Here is a 25,876-nt window from a genome sequence, read left to right on the forward strand (position 1 = left end):
CTTTCCACACCTCTTTCCCCTGCTCCCGTGGTCATGGGAGAAGATCAGCTTGGCCACTGAGGAAGCAGATGTGCAGCCAGGGAATGAGACGCCGGGCCCCCCTTCCCACAGGTACCCCCACCCTCATATTTGGTCTTTAGTGCAAGCAACTGAACCCATGCAGGATGCTTTAAGTAGAAAGGAAATTATTGGAGAACGTAAATGGTCTTCTGGAACAGCACAACTCTGAAAAACATATTTATTTGAGATGTGGCTGATCTGACAAGAGATAAGGGATGTCTCCAAGGATACCCCATCCTGGACAAGGGACCAGGGGCTGGCAGGGCTGGGGCAACAGGCAGCTTAATAAACTTCCCTCCATTGCTGAACAACTGAAGCTCAAGCCAGCCCAGATGGGGAAAGGGCAGTCTTGGGGTTCCTCATTCAAGGTGAGATGAAGTAACCCCAGATCAGTGGTGCTTCTGGTACTAGCAGAAGTGGAAAAGCAAATGCTCTCTGTAGGATTGCTTCCCCAATACCCACCTAAGGCCCACAAAACTCCTACCAATTTTAAACAATGAACTCACAACTAAAGATCACCGGCACATGGGAGGCAGTTCCTATGTCTGTGAGTCAGCAGACGAAATGAACTGCAGGTTTAAATCCTGAAGGACTGAAGACCGGAGGGTTTTCAGATACAAAATATAGAACGTATATTTATAAAATACTTAAAGAAATAAGAGGTGCAGTTATAAAGAAACCAATCAACAAAAGACAATTAGGAATGAACAGACAGATTTTAAAATAGAATTCAAGGGAATTCCCTGGCAGTCCAGTGGTTAGGACTCCACGCTTTCACTGCCAAGGGCACGGATTCGATCCCTGGTCGGGGAACTATGATCCCACAAGCTGCGACCAAAAAAAATAAATAAAAATATAAATAAATAAATAAATAAATAAAATAGAATTCAAGAAATAAAAATATAATGGTGGAAATTTAAAACCTTGTTGAAGGCATATTAGACAGAGCTGAAGAAGAGAATTAGTAAGCTCAAGCTATATTCAAATTACCTGGCAAATAGTACTGAGAGGCAAGGAAATAAAGACTTTGATAGAGATATAGGTAGAACTAAAAAGAAAAGCAAGGATGTGATTAACATAAAAGGATAGTTCCTGAAACATGATTGAAAAAGGAACACGTTGGGGGTCTAGTGTCCATTTTATAATCATTCCATGCATTTTTGTCTTATGCATTTTTTATATATGTGTTATAGTTTATAATTGTTTAAAAGTTCCAAACAAAACATAGCTGGGACTGCATACCACTATCAGTCCTAGAAGACGGACTTCAGGAGGAACGAAAATGATCACAGGAGAGTCTGAAATGCATGAAGAAATAGTGAGCAAAGCAAATGGTGACCACGTAAAGAACCTCAAACGAACCCTATCATAGAAAATATGGATTTTTTTTCCCCACAAGTAAAAAAAATTTTTAATGCTGGAGCAGCCACAAGGCATGTCAAAGGGCCACTATAGATAGTATGAATAAGGACCCTGGGAAAGGCTGAGAAGAGTCCGAGGTTTTGCCCTACTTGCAAACTAACAAATTAACTGGTCACCGTTTCACAGATGCTGGCAGAAGATGCGAGAGCCCTGGGTCAGAGACAAAGGACTTTAGTACTCAAAGCACAGAGAGCAGCATGAGTTTCATGTTTGCACGTTTCCTCTGGTCCCACGGGTCCCATGGGGCCATGTGCGAGGGCCAAGGTGGGTGCCGAGCACACAGTCTGTAATGACTCTGTCCTGCGGTGTCTCTCACTAGGGATACACATATTCTACAATTCAACTAGAGAAATTCTAGCAGGGCCAAAACCCCCATGGGCTTCTCAGAGGTCTCTCAGAACAATTTTAAGAGGTCTGGTTTGTGGGCCAGGGCTTCACCTGCTGACCTGACTTGACCAGACCTGCCGTGGCCTCACTACTGCGCCTTGTGCCTGTAATGGAGTCTCCTCACTGGCCCTAGTCTCGTAACTGGGCCTCCGTACTGTACTGTAGTCTTAACCCAAAGCCCTTCTGGCTTCCCCTCCCACACCTCTGGCAGACATCACTAATCCATCCCAGCACTGGTCCTCAGTCCCTGTCCAGGATCAGATGGCAAAAGGGCTGTGTGACAATGTTCGCAATCAGTTTCACTAACAAAAGATATCCAGAACTCCTTTATACCAGTAAGAAAAAGATAAATAACCTAAAAGAAAAATAGACAAAAGATCTGAATTGACCTTTGAAAGAAGAGAAGCTACCCACGTCCATGAGAAGCTGTTTAGTCTCACTAGTAAGTAGGGAAATGCAAATTCAAACAAGAATGGAAAACCATTTCACACCCAACAGATTGACAAAAATTAATAGGCCTCATCAGAGCCTGTAAAGAAACTCGAGTTATATAGTTTGTTCGTGGGAGTGTGAATTGGTGCTACCACTTTGGAGAACAATTTGACAATACTTAGTAAAGCTGAAGATGTGTAAACATTATGACCCAGAATTTCCACTTCCAGCTGACAACTGCAGAGAAACTCTTCTGTGCGTGTACAAGGAGACATGTTCAGGAAGGTTCTCTGTGCCCGTTGATCATAATCATGAAATACTATTCCTAGCAGGAGGGTACATAAATTGTTGTCGGCATCGGATAAAAGACACGCAGACGTTACAATGAGTGAATTAGATTTGCATAGATCAGCCCTGATAGAGATCTCAAAAGCATGATGTTGAGAAAAAGCAATTTTCAAAATGATATGTAATATTATGATACCATTTTCGTAGAATTTAAAACACAAGACAATACCACATATTGTTTATGGCTATGTAGCTATTTAATAAAAGTTTTTAAATGTATTTGGGAGTGAAAAACTACTTCAGGGAAGGAAGAAAGAGGGAGGCCAAGGGTAAAAAATATGTATGTGTGTGTGTGTGTGTGTGTGTGTGTGTGTGTGTGTGTATTCTGAAAAGGAAATAAATCAAAATAGTTAAAACAGTATAAACTTGTTGGAGGGTTATAGGTAATTGTTATATCATTTTTTGCACTTTTCTGTGTGCTTCAAATAGTTTAAAATTTGTAATTAAAAGCAAAAATAAGAGTGCTATGATTGTATAGTGATGCCAGGGAGGGCAGGGGGGATGGCACTGAGAGGTGACCGTTTGCATCCCTGCCTGGACTCCCAACTCCCTGACACACCTCTCCCCCGGCAGCAATGTCCAAAGGACTCAGCACCCCCTACCTGACCATAGGGCTTGCTGGCACCGCCTAGATCCCTGGAGATCATTTGTTCCTGGTTTCCTGCTGGAAAACCTACCTCCTCACCCCCTCCCCACATACTCTTACTGGATTCACATCCCACACAGTCACCCCTCTCATCACACAGGGTCCAGCAGAGACCATGGGGTTTAGAGCCAGAAGATCTGGGTTCAAGCAGTAGTTCTGCCATATCTTGGCTGTGTGACCCTCTTGAGGGTCATTCCCAAACTACCCTCTCCCTCCAACAGGGACCAGAGCAGCCGTGTACATTGCTGGTGAGGGTCCTGGGGCCTCCTGGGGAATCCCGAGGGGCCCAGAGTCCCCCGCACTGCTGTCCCGCTGCCTGGCCTGGAGGTGTGGCAGGGCATTGGACAGATATGGCATTGCTGACACCTCAACTGCCTGGGAGCCGGAGGCCCCAGGGTGAGCAGGACTGGCTCAGGAAGCTCCTCTCTGTTGCACGGTCACACTAGGGCTTCCAGGTCCCAGACAGTCAGGGTCTGGGCTGTGGCCCCAGCTCTCGCCATCTGCCCTCAATAATCAGGAGTGAGAGGACGAGGCCATTGCCACGTCTGGCCACAGATGAACATCTGGAACGGCTGTGGGATTCAGCCCGTGGTAAAGAGAGCCATAATGTAGAGCCTGGGGTGTTTTTCTCCTCCTGAGCCCCAGGAAGGGTCCTCACCCCCATCTCGGCCTCCCTGGACTGGACACCCCTCAGCGCTTCTTTCCCCAGATTTCCCGCTGCCACAGGCCTCAGGGGCCCTCAAGCCTTGGTTTTCCCTCAAAAGACAGGAGCAAGGCTTGGGGGTTCGTCGCAGTGTCACAGCCCAAGAGCCCAAACTGGCCCGACCCCAGCCCCTGCGCCCCCTCCCCGCAGCCCCTTTCAGAGCAGGCGCGGCAACGCCGAACACGATCACGAGATGGCGCCAGGAAACCGCCCTAGACGCCCAAACCCAGATCCGTTCGGGCCACGTTCGTGTTCCTCTCTCGAGTCGCCCGCTGCCGTAGCCTAGTCCCCGCTCAGTCGTTCAGAGGGGAGCAGGCTGGTGGCCAACTGGCTGGAGAGCAGTGGCGGAAGCGGTGCGGCCGCCGGGACATCCTCGTGGAAGGAGCCTAGGGGCCGCTTCGATCCAGAGCGACCTGGAGGCTGGACCGCCGCAGCCTTAGCAGGGGGGTCCTGGAGGTGCCCCATCAGGTGCGCAGCACCCCCTCCCTGCAAGGCCCACTGCGGTTAACCTTGCTCACCCTGGATTGTAGAAGGGAGGGGCCGGGAACAGAACACGAAGGAGAAATAGAAGACATTGCCATCGGCAGAGCACCTCCTGTGCCCAGCTCTCCCTGTGCCCAGCCCTGGGCCAGCCTTAGTATCTCTAATCTCCATGGGGATGCTCCCATCACCAGCGATCCTCCACAGCCTGGAGGGATTCCGTGCCTTGCAGGCTGCACAGTTCTTGGTGGTGGGAGGGTGCTGGGAGCTTGCTTGCGTTGGAACTCATGTCCGCCACCCCACCCCCACCCCAGGCCTCCCCATCCACACCTGGGTGCCTCAACGCCATGGAAGCACACAGGTGCTGGCCACTGTGCTTGACCAGCTTAGGCACCTGGCCCGTGCCTAACGTGAAGCCCAAGCTCCTCCAACCTGAGGAAGCTGGGTGCCAAGGACAGGCTCCCCACCCCCACGCAGTCCCACCCTGACTGGAGTCACCTCCCTCACACCCCACATCCGGGAAGCAACATGGAGCCCTGGAAAGATCAGAGGCTTTGGAGCCCCTGCAGACCTGGATTAAAGCTGCTTCTGCACTGATTGACTCTATAATCTTGGGCAAGTCATCCAGCCTTTCTGGGTCTCACTTACCTCATCTGTAAAGGGAGGGTGCTCATACCCACACTGGAGAAACCACATACATGAAAGAAAATCCCCGGTGGGTAATGGATGCTCAGTAAACTGGTTATGGAATATTTATTGACCCCTGTTTAGTGCCAGGTCCCCTGTTGGGGTTCAAGGGACCCCAGAGATGAACGAGATGTGACTGCTGATCTCAAGGAATGACTGTTGGGGAAGATAAAATTCATGCTTCAAAATTCAGGCAGCATTTTGCCGATTTGAATGTGGAGGCATTCAAATGGTTATAACGTTTCAGACTATAAACGCGCTGCAGATAATAGCAATGGCATCTACCTATTATTGAGTACATACTGTGTGCCAGGTTCTTCACCTACATTTATTCAACAGATACGTACTATGGGTCTAGTAGGTGACGGGTGCTCTGCCGGGAGCTGGGGCGCAAGTGTGGGCAGAGCAGTGACCTCCACATGGAGCAGACTGTCTAGTGGGGGACAGATGACAAAGATGTCATGACACAGATATACTCGTAACTAAGGTAAGAGCCTCAGAGGGACATGTACAGAGTCAGTAGCAAAGAGGGCATGCTGAGGGTGGGGCGGTGGGAGCATGCGCCCTGATGCAGGCAAGAGGGGGTGTCCTCAGTAACAAACTGTAAAACAGTAAGAAACCACTACAAGTTGGTCTGCTTTTTATTATCACTGCATACCAGCAATTCTAAACAATGCCCTCCCCTCAAAATTCTTCTGAGGTTTAAGACCTCAACCATTGTTTCAGTTACTGTTGACTTTTCATAACATATATGTAAGTTTCAAATTAGCACATTTTTATAACTTATCCTTTAAGGAGCATTGTATTCCATTTGGAAGTTACTTGGGAGTATTCCAGGTCATTCAGCGCCACGCCCGACACACGGGGACCCAGCTACCCGTGGTCATGTGGACGCAGAATTGTTCATGTTCAATTCAGAGGAAAGTTGTGTCTGGACTCCCTGTTGTACTGTCCTTCTTTTAAACAGTGGGTTTGAAATAAACATTGGTAGCCTAGTTCTATGTGATCATTTAGAGTTTTTATTTGTTTAAAATTTGTCAACTGAGAAGATATTTGAAAGCTGCTAGAATCAATCCTGAAGAAACAGATGTGGACAGGACTGCGATTCCCATTTATTGTGAAATGGATTTTTTCTGAATTTCTGCCAAATTTATCCTTATATTTAAGTCTTTCCCTGACTATTTGTGTATCTATTGCTTCATGTGAGAAAAAAACATTTCCAAATAAAAATTAATAGAAATATTCATTGGTCAATTATGATCAAAGATAAATTGACAAATCTGCATAAGCTATTTCTCAAACATGAATATGCAAAGATAATTTTCACAAAGTCATTGACAAATTTGCAGAAGGTAGGTAAACAGAAAGCATAATGTTATTCATTACTGCCATTGATATAGGTATTACTTTTTTCTTTTTTGTGTGTTTAATCACTTTAATAAATATATTTTTCAGCATTTGTCAGTTAAAGTACAGGAAGAGGGCTTCCCTGGTGGCTCAGTGGTTGAGAGTCCGCCTGCCGATGCAGGGGACACGGGTTCGTGCTCCGGTCCGGGAAGATCCCACATGCCGCGGAGTGGCTGGGCCCGTGAGCCATGGCCGCTGAGCCTGCGCGCCCAGAGCCTGTGCTCCGCAGCCGGAGAGGCCACAGCAGTGAGAGGCCCGTGTATCGCAAAAAAAATAAATAAATAAAAATAAAGTACAGGAAGACTGTGAATTACAAAGAATATTTTAGATGATTTCCTTAAATGTGCCAAAAATAACTGCATTTTTGAAGAATGTCCTACAAATATGCAGCACAAAAACAACCATCAAATCAAACTAAGATATATTTCTGATTGCAAAGTTTGCCACTCTAGCAAAGAAAATGCTATTATTAAATTCTAAGAAAGTACCATTTCCTGAGTTGTTAAACAGCATTAAAATTATCACAAATACCAATTTCCAGTTACTTTTAGATTGCTAGACATGCTTTTCATCAAAGGTTTAAGTGTTGGGACTTCCCTGGTGACGCAGTGATTAAGAATCCGCCTGCCAATGCAGGGGACATGGGTTTGAGCCCTGGTCCAGAAGATCCCACATGCCATGGAGCAACTAAGTCCATGCTCCACAACTACTAAGCCTGCGCCCTGGAGCCTGAGAGCCACAACTACTGAGCCCACGTGCCACAACTACTGAAGCCCACACACCTAGAGCCTGTGCTCCACAACAAGAGAAGCCACAGCAATGAGAAGCCCGTGCACCGCAACAAAGAGTAGCCCCCACTCACTGCAACTAGAGAAAGCCCGTGCACAGCAACAAAGACCCAATGCAGCCAATAAATAAATAAATAAATTTTTTTTTAAAGTTTAAGTGTTACACAGTAAGACATATCTGAAATAAAAAACAAAGAAAAATGCATTCACATTTAAAGATATACCTTTGCTCAATAAGTCATATTTATACATGTATTTTTTACATATATGATATTCTTAACTTATATACGAAGAATCCTAGGGAGAAACAATAAGGGAGATTATAAACACCAACTCAATCAATAACCCTCAGAGCTCCATAAATTCATAATTTTAAGGTGAAAATCCAAAATTCTAGTAGTCTACCATCTGAATATATTTTTGTTATCTAAAGCTAAATATGCATATAAATTTTCAGGAATAATTGATATTTCTTTCTCAGGTTACTTGGAATCTGATGATGGTGCACATATGTGAATGAATGAACCAATACATCCTTAACACACCAGTATCTTTTTCTCCAGTCTGCAAGCAATCAACCGTGAAAAGTATGGTGTAGATGATGGGATGATACTGTACCTGATTAGCTCTGGAGGTGGTCATGGGATCCGATGGAGAGGACTTGGTGGTAGTTGGGGAAGATAGCAATGTTTGTTTGATGCAGTCTGGGTTAACGGTGGTCTGGGGTTGTAGAATGCTGACTGGTTCTGTCTTGGCCACATTTGAGGGCACTTCTCGAATTTTTTCTGCAATGAATCCATGAACTGCATTCAGTGCTTCAGCTGTTCCCTGGATCAAGCACACTCATTCAGTAGCACCTGCTGGTCTTGGAGGGTCTCCTGAGGAGGAGGGGGGCAGCTGTGGCTTGCTATGGGGACAAGGACACGGATGGCAGAGGTACTGGGGAATATTAGTTGGCATGAACTCTTCTGGAAGCCAAGACCTGGCCCCACCCCTTTATTTCTTTTTTTACTATAATATTTGTTTTACTTTATTTCTTACCATGATGATTATATATATAAAACTCAATAAAAAAATTTTCACTGCATGTTTTATTGGCCACTATTACTATAGTGATTTATGATTATTATTGAAAGCAATGTATAGAGGAGGGGTATTTTTTTTTTTAATTAACTATTTGCTCTGGGTACTGAATACTCTAGGTATGTCACTGCAGTCAGGGAAGGCCAGGAAAAGGTGCTCCAGGCAGAGAGGAGAACACGTGCAAAGGCCCTGAGTCAGGGCAGACCTTGGTGTGTAAGAGAAACTCAACAGCAGTATTGTGGGTAGAGTGGAATGAACAAAGGGAAGGACCACAAGCTGAGTCTCCAGAGGCAGCAGGAACCATGTGACTGGGGTGGGATTTTGTTGGACTGTGAGAAAACCCAGAAGTAGTGACTTAAACTAGATCACAGTTTATTTCTGTTTCCCACACGAAAAGCCCAAAGGTAAGCAGATGTGTGCATCAGTGTCAGGAACCAGGCCCATCTTCTTGTTGCTCCACCAGACTCAGCAGGCGCTTCCTCCTCATGGCCCAACATGGCTGCCTGAGTGTCAGCCATCATGTCTGCATTCTTGTAAGCAGGAAAGAGGAAGGGCAAAGGAAATCTGACCCCACCTCCACATAAGAACACAACACGAGCCTGCATCCAGTTGGCTAGGATTTAAATGCCCAGCTACAAATAGGGGGTTGTCTTTCTTTCTTTTTTTTTTTTTTTTTTTTTGGCGGTACGCGGGCCTCTTACTGTCTTACTGCTGTAGCCTCTCCCGTTGCAGAGCACAGGCTCCAGACGCGCAGGCTCAGCGGCCATGGCTCACGGACCCAGCCGCTCCACGGCATGTGGGATCCTCCCAGACTGGGGCACGAACCCGTGTCCTCTGCATCGGCAGGTGGACTCCCAACCACTGCGCCACCAGGGAAGCCCCAAGCGTTGTCTTTCTAAAGAAGAAAAGAATGGATAATGGGGGAGGGGCAAGAACCTTTGCCTCACTAGAAAAGAATGTTGGTCTTTACCCTAAAAGCAATGGTTGGGCTTCCCCGGTGGTGCAGTAGTTGAGAATCTGCCTGCCAATGCAGGAGACACGGGTTTGATCCCTGGTCCGGGAAGATCCCACATGCCACGGAGCAACTAAGCTTGTGTGCCACACTACTGAGCCTGTGCTCTAGAGCCCGTGGGCCACAACTACTGAGCCTGCGTGCTGCAACTACTGAAGTCCGCGCGCCTAGAGCCCATGTTCCACAGTGAGAGAAGCCACTGCAATGAGAAGCCCGCGCACCGCAACGAAGAGTAGCCCCCGCTCTCTGCAACTAGAGAAAGCCCGCGCGTGCAGCAACGAATATCCAACACAGCCAAAAATAAATAAATAAAAATTTTAAAAAAAAACAATGGTGAGCCATTAAGTTTTTGAGAACAAGAATGGTATGAGCATACCTCCATTTTAAGATGGTAAGGAATGGCTGGGGCGAGCTGAGGTGGCTTGAGAGAAGCAGGAGGAGGCTCCCGCAATGATCCAGGCACAGGTTATGGAGGTGGACTGGATGTGGAAGAAGTAGAGGAAGGTAGCAAAGAGGCCAAGATGGCTGGCTGGTGGGACAAGTTACTGAGATTGGCCAGAATGCAAGAGAAGCAAGTTTGTGGGTGATGTCACGAGTTCAGTTTTGGATTGTGATGTTGAAGGTGCTTGTAAGACACCCAAATAGGGGTGTTGGTGGGCAGGTGGATATACAAGTCCAAAGCACAAAGAACGGTCTGAAAGGCAGACAGGAGTGAGGGAGTCTTGGTGAGAAGATGCTATTTAATGCCACAGGCCAGATGGACACACACAGGTACAAGTAAGAAGGCTAAGCCTGGGAACTCGGTATTGATAGGCTGGGAAGAGGAGAAAGTGGAGGAGACAGAAAGAGAGACCAGAGATCGGATTAACAGTGGAGGGAGAGGACTCATGGAAGCCAGGAGAATTGAATACTGGAGGAGAAAAAGGAAGCCTCCCAGCCTAACCTGACCTGCACTGATGCAGAGGCAGGAAAATGATGGGAACACCTGAGGTCAGGAGTCAGCGGACCTGGCACTGACACCTCCCTCTCGGGAAAGCAATTCCTCATCTATAAAATGAGGCCAAGGCACCAACCGCAGTGTGCAGGCATTATCGCTTCTCCAACACATTTCCTCCCTGAAAGAACCCTAGTTTTATTGGAGTAACTATAGCAGAGCCTGCCTGCTGCCCCAATATTTATTTTCCCTTCTTCCATGTAAATGGAAATTTCAACAGAGCACATGTTTGTCTGGCTAAAGACTACATTTCCCAGCCTCCTTCGCAGTGAGGTGTGGTCATGTGGCTACATGAGCTGTGCTAACAGAAGAGAAACCCAGAGCTTAGGGAACCTGAATCTTTTTTTTAAAAAAATAAATTTATTTATTAATTTATTTTTAGCTGTGTTGGGTCTTTGATGCAGTACACGGGCTTCTCATTGCAGTGGCTTCTCTTGCTGCAGAGCAGGGGCTCTAGGCACGTGGGTTTCAGTAGTTGTGGCACACGGGCTCAGTAGTTGTGGCTCGTGGGCTTTAGAGTGCAGACTCAGTAGCTGTGGCACATGGGCTTAGTTGCTCTGAGGCATGTGGGAACTTCCAGGACTAGGGATCAAACCTGTGTCCCCTGCATTGGCAGGTGGATTCTTAACCACTGTGCCACCAGGGAAGTCCCAACCTGAATCTATTTGTACGCAGGCCTCTCACTGCTGTGGCCTCTCCTGCCGCGGAGCACAGGCCCCAGACGCGCAGGCTCAGCGGCCATGGCTCACGGGCCCAGCCGCTCTGCGGCACGTGCGATCCTCCCAGACCAGGGCACGAACCCAAGTCCCCTGCATCGGCAGGCGGACTTGTAACCACTGCGCCACCAGGGAAGCCCCCAACCTGAATCTTTTAAAATAGGAATTCAACAAATCTGCCCTTTGATCTGGAGGAAAACACTATTTTTAAAATACACTTATTTATTTATTTATGGCTGCCTTGGGTCTTTGTTGCTGTGCACGGTCTTTCTCTAGTTGCATCAAGCATGAGCTACTCCGTTGCAGTGCATGGCCTTCTCACTGCAGTGGCTTCTCTCATTGCAGAGCACGGGCTCCAGTAGTTGCAGTGCACGAGCTTAGTTGCTCCGGGGCATGTGGGATCTTCCCGGACCAGGGATCAAATCCATGTCCTCTGCATTGGCAGGTAGATTCTGAACCACTGTGCCACCAGGGAAGTCTGAAAACACTATTTTTTTAAGGCTACTCATTACACAAACCTCTTTGACAGATGTGCAAAAACACGAGAGGCCCATGGAGAATTGCCTCCCAACATTGCACTTATATTGGATTTTGAATGAGCAATGGTGTAATTATGGCTGCTGAGACATGAAGATGAATTGTTGGCAGCTTCCAGGAAAGTTCTCTTCTTTGACTGTACGTTTGTCATGTCTAAACATGATGCTTGGTGACAGGCAGCCATCTTGTGACCATGAGGAAAAACATGGCTGACCCCTTGGCAATGGCAGAGAGATGAAGGTTGAAAACAACCTCTGCCCTGGATGATGCTGTTGAGCCACTCAATTAACCAGCTCTGGCACCACTTTACCTTTGGTCACCTTGTTACAAGACAGCAAAAATATCCTCATTGTTGAAGCCATTTGAATGAGGTGTCAAGTTGAGGCACCCTGTACGATACACCTGTCTCCGTCTTAGAAGTGTTGTAAGACTGGCCAGTGCAAAAAAGTCCAGGTGGGAAGTGCTTCCCCATGAGAGACAGAGCTGGCCTGATCCAGCTGATGGGGTAAAATAGCTCAGTTAGGGGTTTTCTGTATCTAAAACCATCAGAATGGTACCTTGCCTGCCTAACTGCAGAGGACTGAACCAGTTGGCTCACTGGGGTCCCTTCAAGTCCCAAGCTCTACGGCTCTGTGATGCCATCTCACTCCACCCCAGCACAGCTGCTCCTGCATTCCATGGGAGAAGGCTCGAGGGAGAGACCCTTTATTTCTACTAGGGTAGTACATCGAAGAGAGGGATGGAGGCAGGGGCCATCTCCCCTCAAGCCTCCTGTGGGAACTTATTCTCCCTCACATTCCTCACCAAGGGAAGCCCAGCAGGACCCTGAGCATGGCCCTTGGAGGGGTAAGTTTTGATGATGGCGTCTGTACAACCTTGGGGGTTGGGGTTACTCAGAGGGAGTCCGGACCACCAGGGGGCTGGGGGGACCCTGAGGAGGAGCAAAGCTGGGTGACACATTCGGTGGTTTCAGTGTAGCTCAAGGCTGTGGGTGACAGATGGTCTGTCAGATCAGTTCATCAGGACTAATGGGCTTCTCCGTTACCCGCCCATGGAACACGCTGGGTGCAGATTTCAACGGGAGCTTCTGGGACACTGGCTTTCAAGACAAACATGATTCTAATGGGGAACTTTCATGTACCATGCTGCAGCACCAAAGCAACTCAAAGCCTCCTCCATGGAGCCTTGCCAGCTGAATTTCAAGGGTATTTGGGGGAAAGGCAGGGATTTTATCACCCTTCAAATCCTCAGATGACCCTCCTTCCAATTAACTATAAAAGCAACTCTTTTTTTTTTTTTTTTAATTTTAGGCCGCGTGGCACAGCATGTGGGATCTCAGTTCCCCAACCAGGGATCAAACCCGTGCTCCCTGCAGTGGAAGCGCGGAGGCTTAACCACTGGACCTCCAGGGAAGTCCCTAAAAGCAACTCTTGAGCACCTAGAGTGTGCAGATGAAAAAGCCGCAACTGCCACCCACGGCTGCGAGGCTACCATTCGTCTCTCACCTCTGGCTTACTTCCTCCACGGCCTTTCCAGAGCACCCCCTCCCCACCCCACCCCCTGCTCCCCGTCAGCCGGCCCCCTGGATGCCTCCATCTCAGCTGAGTCAGCCATGCCCCTCACAGCAACTGTTGCAATGTGGATCTTCCGCCAACCCCAGGCTGTGGCCAGCACTGTGCCAGGCACAGGGAACAAGGGGGTGGGGGCATGCCCTGAAAAGCACAGGGGCAGGTGAGGCCCACCTGGGAGCTCCCGCCAGGAAAGGCTTGGGGAAGAGATGAACGGACGGCTGGGCATGGCGGTGGCATGGGAGGTGGCGACAGGGGCACAGGAAGACAGAGGCCAGGTCCTGAGAGCTGGGGTGAAATTCAGCTGGCAAGGCTCCATGGAGGAGGCTTTGAGTTGCTTTGGTGCTGCAGCATGGGCAAGCCCCTGGAGAATTCTGAGCTGGGATATTAACCATTATAAAGCTTTATTTGGGCAATTATGATGCCCGGGCACTAGCTTCAGTGTTTCACATGTATTTTCTTCTTCAGTCCTCATGACAACACTTTATAGGATATCAGCATCCCATCTGAGGACTGAGGACTCTGAGGCACCACAACTCCTAGGTGGCAACGCTGGGACATGAATCGCAGTCTCTCTGGCCCTAGACCCACCAGGAGCTAACATTTAGTGAGCACTTGCTGTGGCCACATACCTTGTAGAGAGCATGTCTCTTAATTATCCTTACCATCCTTGTTGGAACTTATCAGAGACCACCATTATGCTACACCGTCTCTCTCCTCAGCCCCCAGAAGTGGTGTCATCTTTACTTGGGTAAAACTTTCAACACAGGGTGAGCACAGGGTGGGCCCTTAGCACGGGTCAGCAGCCGGGTGAATGAGCTGCCTTGGAAATGGCTCCTCCAGCCCCATCAAGCCTTCAGGTGACTGCAGCCCTGGCCAGTGTCTTAACTGCAATCTCATGACAGACCCCAAGCTAGAACCACCCAGCTAGGCAGCTCCCAGTTCCCTGACTCCCCCTTGCTAAGTTTTGGAGTGATTTCTTACTCATCAATAGGTAACTAATACACACTCCATTCAGGGTCCTCCTGGCTGTGTGACTTGGGCATCTTTACCTCTCTGACCACATGTTTCCTCCAGCTCAGACCTCTCTGCTCAACTCCAGATCAATGCAATCCACAGCCCCCTTTAAATGGTCCCTCCCTCAGGCATGGGAACTTGGCATGTCCTAGACGAATGTCTCTTAAATCCACTTCCCACCATGGTTCAGGCCCTCATTGTCTCTCCCTTCAATTATTAAAACAGTCTCCTCACTGATTCTCCTGCTTTGTGTGTATATGGCTGCAAATAACAAAATCCCAAAATACCAATGGATTAGGGGAGGTAAATTGGGGGCACAGGTGAAATAGGTGAAGGGGATTAAAAGGTACAAAATTCCAGCTATAAAATAAATAAATGACTGAGATGTAATGTGCAGCATAGGGAATATAGTCAATAATATTGTAATAACTCTGTATGACGACAGATGCTAACTAGACTTATCGTGGTGTTCATTTCACAATATATAAAAATATTGAATCACTATGTTGTACACCAGAAACTAATATAATATTGTATGTCATTTATAATTCAATATAAAAATATACCAATGGATTCTACTAGACAGAGGTGTATTTCTCTGTCACATTCAAGAAGTCCAAAGGCAGGTAGTGGAGAGTTAGCATGGTGCACCACAGTGCCAGGAACCCACCTTTTTCTATCTGATTGCTCTGTGGTTTATGGCTTTCATTCTCAAAGTTGCCTCATGGTCTAAAATAGCTGCTTGTGCTCCAGCCATCATATCCACATCCTAGTCATTAGAAAGGAGTAATTGGAGAAAAAGAAAACATCCCTTCCCTTTAAAAACTTTTTGCTTATTTTCCATTGACCACATTTAACAAGGAAGGCAAGGAAACAGTCTATTTTGAGGGTCACCATGTGCTCTGTTAAAAATATAGAAAAGTTTAGTCCTCAGGAAGAAGGGGAGATTAGGCATGTGGGACAATCAGCACTCTTTGCAGCACCCTTCACGTTGCTGCCTAGTAACAGGGTTTTATTATTACTTTTGTTTGTTTGTTCTTCATTATAAAAATAATATAGCATAGAAAACTGAGGCCCAGAGATGGGTCACGGGGACTTCGTGGCTGTGCCAGAAGTGACCCTGAGCCTCAGTCCCTCTTGGCTCTGATCTCAGTTTCCTCAGCAGTTATTATTTTATTATTGGTGCAATGAAACACACAAACATAGAACAAAAGAGCATTCCAGTTTTGACCTAAGATACAAAAGAAATTGAAAACAAATACATATAGTTATATCTTTTAAAATAACAAAGAAGAGTGACCCAAGGAAGCAGACTCTTTCCTGTTTCAATTCTTGGAATCAAGAAAAATTATTACACCATCTTTTCAGGTTCTATGCCTCAAACCTATAGAATAAAGGCCATTTTCTTGCTTGTAAATATAAAACTTTCATTGTTAGGTGATAGTAATGGGAAACAAAGGTAGAATATTGTTTGACTTGCTTAGTTTTTTTTAAAGATGACATAATCTGAATAAAAATGAACTTGAATTTAAGATTTAGCCTGTAGGATATATGCAGAATGTTAGCAGTGCTGGGAGTGAGTACGAGGGACTTTCCCTGTGGGGTACCATTTGAACCTTACCATTTGAACCTTACAATAAGGTTTCTGTACCATTCGAACCTTACAATAAGCCAGGATTGCACATGTCATTGAAAAATAAATAAAAATAAATAAATAAAATAAATAAATAAAATACGGCCTATACTCTCCCTAAATAAAATAAATATATGCTCATTATAGAAAAATACAGAACTATATAAAAAGATAATTTTAATCACTCACAATTTTACCCTTCAGAGAGGTCTCCATTGTTAGTATTTTGATATGATGTCTTCAATCTTCTTCCTATATTTGTATATGTGAGATAGACCAATAGATACAGAGAGAGAGAGAGAGGGAGAGAGAGACTTTAAAAACTAACTTAGGGGGCTTCCCTGGTGGCTCACTGGTTAAGAATCTGCCTGCCAATGCAGGGGACACGGGTTTGATCCCTGGTCCAGGAAGATCCCACATGCCGCAGAGCAACCAAGCCCATGTGCCACAACTACTGAGCCTGCACTCTAGAGCCCACGAGCCACAACTACTGGAGCCCACGCACCTAGAGCCCGTGCTCTGCCACAAGAGAAGCCACTGCAATGAGAAGCCTGCGCACCGCAACAAAGAGTAGCCCCCGCTTGCCACAACTAGAGAAAGCCCAAGTGCAGCAACGAAGATCCAACGCAGCCAAAAATTTATAAATAAATAATAAAAACAAACTTAGGATCATTCTGAATATAGTTTTTTCCAAGATTGTATTATGAAAATTTTCACACAGACAGCAAATCTAAAAGAATTGTTCAGTGATCACACATATCCACCACTAGATTCTCCCATTAACAGTGTACTATGCTTGCTTTGTCACATAGTTACCCAAGTGTATATAGTTGGTTTTTCAAATTATCATGCAGTAACAGATACCTCTTTTGGTATGCATTTCTATTAATTTTACACGTACAGACTCATGTAACCACCACGATCAGGATTCCGAACAGTGTCATCATCCCCAATATACTCCCTCTTGCCATCCCCAGGTAGGCACACCTTCCCCCACCCCTAGCCCTGAGAACCACTGATCTGTTCTCATCACAACTTTTTGTCTTTTCTAGAATGTCACATAAATTGGACCATACAGTCTCAAAGGACACGTGTCCTTTGAAACTGGCTTCTTTCACCCACGTTGTTATGTGTATCAAGAATTTGTTCCTTCTTACTCCTGAGTTCCCTAAGTGAACCACAGTTCATGTATCCAATCTCCCAATTTGGGTTGCTTCCAGTTTTTGGTGATTATGAATACAGCTGCTATCAACATTTTTGTATAGGCGTTTGTGTGAATGTAAGTTTTTGTTTCTCTAGGGTAAATATCTAGGAGTGGGAATGCTGGGTCATTGTTGTTTTAATTTGCACTTACCCAATGGCTAATGACATTGAGTATCTTTTCATGTGTCTATTTGCCACCTGTATATACCCTCGGATGAAGTGTCTGTTCAACTCTTTTATCTGTTTAAAATTGGTTGGTCATACCCCGAATAGCCAAAGCAATCTTGAGAAAGAAAAACAGAGCTGGAGGAATCAGGTTCCCTGACTTCAGACTATACTACAGGGAAGCTGCTGCATAGCACAGGGAGATCAGCTCGATGCTTTGTGACGACCTAGAGGGGTGGGATAGGGAGGGTGGGAGGGAGGCTCAAGAAGGAGGGGATATGGGGATACATGTATACATATAGCTGATTCACTTTGTTGTACAGCAGAAACTAACACAACATTGTAATGCAATTATACTCCAATAAAGTTTTGTTGTTGTTTGTTTTTGTTTGTTTGTTTGTTTGTTTGTTTTGCGGTACGCAGGCCTCTCACTGTTGTGGCCTCTCCCGTTGTGGAGCACAGTCTCCGGACACACAGGCTCAGCGGCCATGGCTCACGGGCCTAGCTGCTCCATGGCATGTGGGATCTTCCCAGACTGGGGCAGGAACCCGTGTCCCCTGCGTCGGCAGGTGGACTCTCAACCACTGCGCCACCAGGGAAGCCCCAATAAAGATATTTTTAAAAGACTATACTACAAAGCTACAGTAATCAACACAGTATGGTATGGCACAAAAACAGAAATATAGATCAATGGTACAGGATAGAAAGCCCAGAGATAAACCCACGCACTTATGGTCACCTAATCTATGACAAAGGAGGCAAGAATATACAATGGAGAGAAGACAGCCTTTTCAATACGTGGTGCTGGGAAAACTGGACAGCTACATGTAAAAGAATGAAATTAGAACATTACCTAACACCATACACAAAACTAAACTCAAAATGGATTAAAGACCTCTAAATGTAAGACCGGGCACTTAGAGGAAAACATACGAAAAACACTCTTTGACATAAATCACAACAAGATCTTTTTTGACCCACCTTGTAGACTAATGAAAATAAAAACAAAAATAAGCAAATGGGACCTAATTAAACTTAAAAGCTTTTGCACAATAAAGGAAACCATAAACAAGACGAAAAGATAGCCCTCAGAATGGAAGAAAATATTTGCAAATGAAGCAACGGACAAAGGATTGATCTCCAAAATATACAAACAGGTCATGTAGCTCAGTAACAAAAAAACAAACAATCCAATCTGAAAATGGGCGGAGGACTTCCCTGGTGGCACAGTGGTTAAGAACTCACCTGCCAATGCAGGGGACATAGGTTCGAGACCTGGTCCGGGAAGATCCCACATGCCACGGAGCAACTAAGCCCGTGTGCCACAACTACTGAGGCTGCGCTCTAGATCCCGCGAGCCACAACTACTGAGCCCACATGCCACAACTACTAAAGCTCACGTGTCTACAGCCCGTGCTCCACAACAAGAGAAGCCACCGCAATGAGAAACCCACATACTGCAACAAAGAGTAGCTCCCACTTGCCGCAGCTAGAGAAAGCCAGCACACAGCGACGAAGACCCAACACGGCCAAAAATAAATAAATAAAATAAATTAATTAAAAAAACAAAACAAAACAAAAATGGGCGGAAGACCTAAATAGACATTTCTCCAAAGAAGACATACAGATGGCCAAGAGGCACATGAAAAGATGCTCAACATCACTAATTATTAGAGAAATACAAATCAAAACTACAATGATGTATCACCACACACCAGTCAGAATGGCCATCAATAAAAAATCTACAAACAATAAATGCTGGAGAGGGTGTGGAGAAAAGGGAACCCTCTCGCATTGTTGGTGGGAATGTAAATTGATACAGCCACTGTGGAGAACAGTATGGAGGTTCCTTAAAAAACTAAAAATAGAATTACCATATGACCCAGCAATCCCACTACTGGGCATATACCCTGAGAAAACCATAATTCAAAAAGACACATGCACCCCAATGTTCATTGCAGCACTATTTACAATAGCCAGGACATGGACACAACCTGTGTCCATAGACAGATGAATGGATAAAGAAGATGTGGCACATATATACAATGGAATATTACTCAGCCATAAAAAGAAACGAAATTGAGTTATTTGTAGTGAGGTGGATGGACCTAGAGTCTGTCATACAGAGTGAAGTAAGTCAGAAAGAGAAAAACAAATACCATATGCTAACACATATATATGGTATCTAAAAAAAAATGGTACTGGGCTTCCCTGGTGGCGCAGCAGTTAAGAGTCCGCCTGCCGATGCAGGGGACATGGGTTCGTGCCCCGGTCTGGGAGGATCCCACATGCCGCGGAGCGGCTGGGGCCGTGAGCCATGGCCGCTGAGCCTGTGTGTCTGGACCCTGTGCTCTGCAATGGGAGAGGCCACAACAGTGAGAGGCCCGCGTACCACAAAAAAACTTTTAAAAATTAAAAAAAAAAATTTAAAAAATTTAAAAATAAATAAATAAATAAATAAAATGGTACTGATGAACCCAGTGACAGGGAAGGAATAAAGACGTAGACATAGAGAATGGACTAGAGGACACGGCGGGGGGTGGGAGGGGGGAGCTGGGGCGAAATGAGAGTAGCATCGACATATATACACTACCGAATGTAAAATAGTTAACTAGTGGGAAGCAGCAGCATAGCACAGAGAGATTAGCTTGCTGCTTTGCACTGACCTAGAGAGGTGGGATAGGGAGGGTGGGAGGGAGGCTCGAGAGGGAGGGGATATGAGGATATATGTATGCATATGACTGATTCACTTTGCTGCACAACAGAAACCAACACAGTATTGTGAAGCAATTATACTCCAATAAAGTTCTATTTTTAAAAAGTCACATGTACCAAAATGTCCATTGCAGCACTATTTACAATAGCCAGGACATGGAAACAACCTAAATGTCCATCAACAGATGAATGGATAAAGAAGATGTGGTACATATATATAATGGAATATTAGCCATAAAAAGGAACGAAACTGGGTCATTTGTAGAGGTGTGGATGGATCTAGAGTCTGTCATAATGAATGAAGTAAGTCAGAAAGAGAAAAACAAGTATCGTGTATTAACACATATATGTGGAGTCTAGAAATGGTACAGATGAACCTATTTGCAGGTCAGGACGCAGGCATAGAGAACGGACGTATGGACACAGAGGGGGAAGGGGAGGGTGGGATGAATTGGGAGATTAGGTTTGACATAAATACACTACCATGTGTAAAACAGATAGCTAGTGGGAATCTGCTGTATAGCACAGGGAGCTCAACTCGGTGCTCTGTGGTGACCTAGATGGGTGGGATGGGGGTGAGGTGGGAGGTCCAAGAGGGAGGGGATGTATGTATACATATAGCTGATTCACTTCACTTCATTGTACAGCAGAAACTAACACAACATTGTAAAGCAATTATACTCCAATTTGAAAAAAAAGGTTGGTTGTTTTCTTACTGTTCAGTTTTAAGAGTTTTTAATGAATTCTGGATACGTCTTTCGTCAAATATATGATTTGTAAATATTGTGTCTCAGCCCATAACTCGTCTTTTAGTTTTTTTATTTTTAAAATTATTTGTCTTTTAGCTCTTCTAACAGTATCTTTCAGAGATTCTTTTGATAAATTGATAAAGTTCAATTTATCAGTTATTTTCTTTCATGGATCTCTGTTTTAGTGTCATGTTTTAGGAACTCTTTGACTAACCACAAGTCATGAAGATTTTCTCCTATGTTTTCTTCTAGACGTTTCATAGTTTTAGATTTTACATTTAGATCTATAACTCATTTTGACTTAATTTTAGTATACTGTGTGAGGTTTAGGACAAGGTTCGCTTCTCTTGCATGTAGATGTCTAGTAGTTCCAGCACCATCCGTTGGAAAGGCTATCTTTTCTCCATGGAATTCCTCTACACCTTTGTCAAAATCAATTGGCTATATTTATGTGGATCTATTTCTAGGCTCTCTATTGTTTCATTGATCTATGTGTCCATTCCTCTGACAACACCACACTCTTGATTAATACTGCAAGCCTTGTTGTAAGTCCTAAAATCAGATCATGTGATTCCTCCAACTTTATTCTTCTTTTTCAAAATTGTTTTTAGCTAGTCTCGTTTCTTGGCCTTTCCACATAAACTTTAGAATCAGCTCGTCTGTATCTACAAGAATTCCTGCTGGGATCTGATTGGAATTGTGTTAAATCTATAGATCAGTTTTATGAATTGTGTCCCCAAAAAAGATATGTTGAAGTCCTAACCTGGGCCCAGTACATCACCTCAGAATGTGACTTTATTTGGAAATAGGGCCATTGTAGAGATGTACTTAGTTAAGATGAGGTCATAGTGGAGTAGGGTGGGTCCTTAATCCAAGGTTCCTATAAGAGAAGAGACAGACACACAGGGTGAATGCCATATAACAACAGAAGCAGATGTTTAAGTGCTGCAGCTACCAGCTGAGGGACACCAAGAATTGTGGGTAAACCACCAGAAGCTTGAAGAAGCGGGGACAGATCCTCCCCTGGAGGCTTCAGAGACAGCATGATCCTACTGACACCTTGATTTCAGACCTCTAGCCTCCAGAGCTGTGAGACAAATCCCCGTCGTTTTGTCACCCAGTTTGTGGTACCTTGGTACAGCAGCTCTAGGAAACAAATTCCATCAGTCTGGGGAGAAATGACGTCTTTACTATGTTGACTCTTCCAATCCATGAACATGATATGTTTCTCCGTGTATTTAGATCTTCTGTGATTTCTTTCATTAACATTTTCGTTTTCAGCATAGACATCCTGCATATGTTTTGTTAGATCTATACCCAAGTATTTCTTTTTGCTGTCGTTTCTTTTTTTTGGGGGGAAGTAATTATAAATAATACTGTCTTTTAAATTTGTTTCCAGTTGTTCGTTGCTATCATACAGAAATACGATTGATTTTTGTGTTAATCTTGTACCCTGCAGCCATGATGAACTCAGTTATTACTTCTAAGAGTTCTAGAAATCTATAGCATTTCTGATGCACTTACTCTCTTTGAAAAAATTATATTAATTGCTATAAAACATTCTATGATACTTCGCTCTTAATTTATTTTAGCAATTCCCTCCTGTTGGACATTTATCTTGTTTCCTTTTATTATTATTACTATTATTCTCAATGATGGAATGAATTTCAGATTCTGGGACATAAATCCCTGACCCCTTTTCTAATTATGTCAGGGGCGAGATTCCTAGAAATGGGATTGGCAGGTCAAAGGTCTGAACCCTCCTCAAGCACGACACAAGGCTCCGTTGCTTTCCAGAAAGGTGAAACCAACGCCTTCTCACCAGGTACATGTGAGAGCACTCAGTGCTCTGAAACGTTGACAGCATCGGTAATTATCACTTTAAAGCTCTTTGCCATTTGATAGGAAAAAAACAGTATCTCTCTTGCATTTTAAAGTAGTCCTTTCTAAAAATGCCAGCCTGTTCCACACCTGTTCAAAACCTTCCGTGGCACCCTATTACCTTCAGAATAAAGTCCATGCCCCTGGCTGACAGGTGGATTCCCCAAGATGAGCTCCAGTTCACTCCCTTTCATTGTCAAGTTAGGCTGCTTCCTTCTCCTCCAGGCGCTAACAGCACGGGCTGGTTATTTCTGAAACCCGCAGCAAAAGCACTTTCCCTTCCAATGCTCTGTCCATGCTGTCTACTGAGCCTGGAATGCAGGTGTGCTCACCCTGCCTACTCCTCCCCAAGGGGTTACCTAGGAGAGGTTTAGAGTGGTGGATCTGGTCCAGACTGTGTTCCAGCCCAGCTCTGCTGTGTGGCCTTTGGAAAGTTACTTAACCTCTCTGTGCCTCAGTTACCACAACTGTAAAATGGCAGTAAGGAGAGCAGCTACCTCATAGGGTTGTTGCAAGGATTAAATGAGTTAATAATAATATATCAGAACTGTGTCTGGCACTTGGGAAGTATTGCTACATCTTAGCTACTACTATTGTTTATTGTTATTCTGCCCCCTTCCTAACCTGGCCTATCACCCATAGGAAACAGCCCACTGTCACTACTCTTTATTCTATTGTGTTGCTTCTTAACTGCATAAGCCGCCTGTTTCTCATTTGAATGAAGCTAATTACCCCACCCTTGTTTCACAGACTCACTGTGATGATTTAAAGAGCTAACAGGTATCCGAGTGCTTTTTAATGTTGTGCATCACTCTGCTGAGGTTTATCATCTCTGCCCACCTCCTACCCTTGGCAGGAAAGAGCAGGATAATGGTAAGAGCTATGGTTTACTGGGTGCCAAGTGCTGTGCTGCTTCATTGAGTGCTAGCCCCGCAGTGCAGCAGTCAGGGCCCCGGCAGGAAAGGGGACCCAACCCAGGGGCTTCAAGAGGCTTTAGCTGAGGGGGTCTTTACAGGGGTGCTGGCAGGTGAAGGGGATCAGAGAGGGGTGATGTGGCACTGGGACCAACAATGTCAGGAAGTCGTGACTTCCAAGGCTGAAAGGGTAAGGGGCAGATGTTAACGTTCCTGGAGCTTCGGTCATGGAGAGACGCAGCTGCAGCCAGACCAGGGGCCAAAGCAGGGCCAGGGCAGAGGAAGGAGTACCCCAGCTTCTCTCCTTCTCTCGGATCTCCTGCGAGTGGGTACTGCCCAACAGAAAGCCAGCTGAGGGGCGGGCCCAGGGACGCAGCCAAGCGTCAGCCTCCCAGGCAAAGAGCAGGTCAGAGCAGAGGTGGATGGGGAGGGTAAGAGGGTGGATGAAGGAGAATAACAAGCACGGGGTGGCGCGGTGGGGGCGGCGGACAGGATTATGCTCCACCACCGCCTCCCACTTCGCGGATGAGAAGATGGAGGCGCAGAGACAGGAAGTCAGGTGCCAGCTGTCACAGAGCTGGGAAGGCGGAGCTGCAAGAGAAGCGCAAGGTTCCGAGGCGGTGGTCCCTCGGCCCAGCCTCCCAGGACAGGCCGACGGCGCCCAGGTGTTAGTTAGTAGGACTCGGGGGCGACAGCCCGCACGCGCTCCTGTCTCCCTCCTCTCTCCTCCCTTCCTCTCACTTGTCATTTGTCCATCCTCCCACCTTCGGTCAGCCAGGGCCTCCGCGGAGGCTTTCGGCTCTCTTTCCTGTCTGTGTCCTCCACTTTCTCTCTCTCTCCTCCCATTTGCTCAGTCTCCCTCGGTCAGCCTCTCCTACCGCTGACTTTCATCCATCCCCCCAGCTCAGTTCCTCTGTCACTCCCCTCTAGACGGTACCCCTGTGCCCCTCAGTCCCCCATCTCTGCCAGACCGTCGGTCTCCCCCGCTCTCCGCCCGGGCACCCGTCCCCGCACGCCCCGCCCCCTGTCGCCGGCCGTCCCTCCGCCCCTGCGGCGGGCGGGGAGAGCGGGGCTGGCGCGGCGCCCGGCCTGAGTCACACGCATGAGGCAGCGTGAGTCAGGCGCGGAGGGAAGTCCCTACGGAAGGGGCTTTCGGAGCCGCAATCGAATCGCAGGGAAAGAGAAAGTGTTCGGAACGCGCCTCTGACACAGTGACCTTGTGTGAGCCCAAGCCGGACACACCCCCACGCTCTCCCCGCAGACGACAACACGCACACCCCCAGCCCACCACGGGGAGGGCCCGGCCCGGGGCTCCGAAGGGTGGGCGCGCAGGGACTACCCTGTCTGCCGGGGGCGGTGGTGGAGGGCAGGCCGGGGCCAGCAACTAGGGTCCCAGTGGCCCTTACGGTCTGTTCCGTCCACAAGGCAGTCCCTCTCCCAGTTTCCAGAATCGCTCACCTGCAGCCAAAGGCAGTGGGGGGCAGGGTGTCAAGAAGGACCCCTTGGGGATCGACCAGATCACCTTGTGGATCTCCGTGGGGTGGCAGAAGGACAGGCAACCTGAGGTCCTATAAGGATGAAAGAAAGATACCCTCCCTCAGGCTCCCCTCCTAACCCTCCGAGACTGACCTGGAATCAGATCTGCTCCATTCAATTAAACAAATATTTACTGAACACCTATAATAAAACCAGTGCCAGAAAAAAAAAATAATAATAATAAAAAAAAACCACCAGTGCCAGGCTCTGAAAACCTGAAATACAACCGTGAACAAAACAGGATAGTGAGCAAACTATGTCGACTCCTGCCCTCCAAGAGCTGACATTCTGGGGGTGGGGTGGGGAGACAGCAAATAGTACATAAGCAAATGATCCAGACCAGCACTGTCCAACAGAAACAGAATGGGAGGCACACATGCTTTGTGAGATATTACAGTGGTAAAAAGAAACACATGAAATTAATTTTAATTAATCCAATACACCCAAATATCATATACAGAATATAACTGAGTATTTCTACATTAAAAAAAAACCCTTAGGCTTGGAAAGCCAGTGAGGACTTTATAGTATTTCCATCACATCTAAATTCGGACCAGCCACATTTCAAGTGCTCGGTCACCACCTGTGCCAAGTGGCAAGGTGGGAGGCAGAGTCTAGATGTCAGATAAAGGCTATGGAATTAAAAAAAAAAAAAAAAAAAAAGTAGAGCAGGGTGGGGGGTGGGGAGAGCCCGGTGGGGTGGGGCAGGATTCAGAAAAGTGATACAGCAGATATTCTGAATCCTGGCTCTGCCACTGGCTTTGGCAAGTCTCCTGACCTCATAGATGAGCCC

The 25,876-nt window shown here is 46.3% G+C and overlaps 1 long non-coding RNA gene across 2 annotated transcripts in view; it reads right to left on the reverse strand.

Moving 5' to 3' along the window:
* Window positions 1–7,842: 7,842 nt before the first annotated feature.
* Window positions 7,843–25,876, reverse strand: part of LOC131763832 (uncharacterized) — a 31,490-nt gene continuing 13,456 nt past the window's right edge. For both annotated transcript variants that reach the window (XR_010835052.1, XR_010835053.1), the window contains exons 2-5: window positions 21,516–21,632; window positions 16,110–16,172; window positions 14,958–15,056; window positions 7,843–8,145 (exon numbers count right to left, since the gene is read on the reverse strand). This is a non-coding gene — a long non-coding RNA (uncharacterized lncRNA). The remainder of the gene's footprint in view (window positions 8,146–14,957; window positions 15,057–16,109; window positions 16,173–21,515; window positions 21,633–25,876) is intronic.

Source organism: Kogia breviceps, chromosome 10, assembly GCF_026419965.1.
Source record: "Kogia breviceps isolate mKogBre1 chromosome 10, mKogBre1 haplotype 1, whole genome shotgun sequence".
Lineage (NCBI taxonomy): Eukaryota > Metazoa > Chordata > Mammalia > Artiodactyla > Physeteridae > Kogia > Kogia breviceps.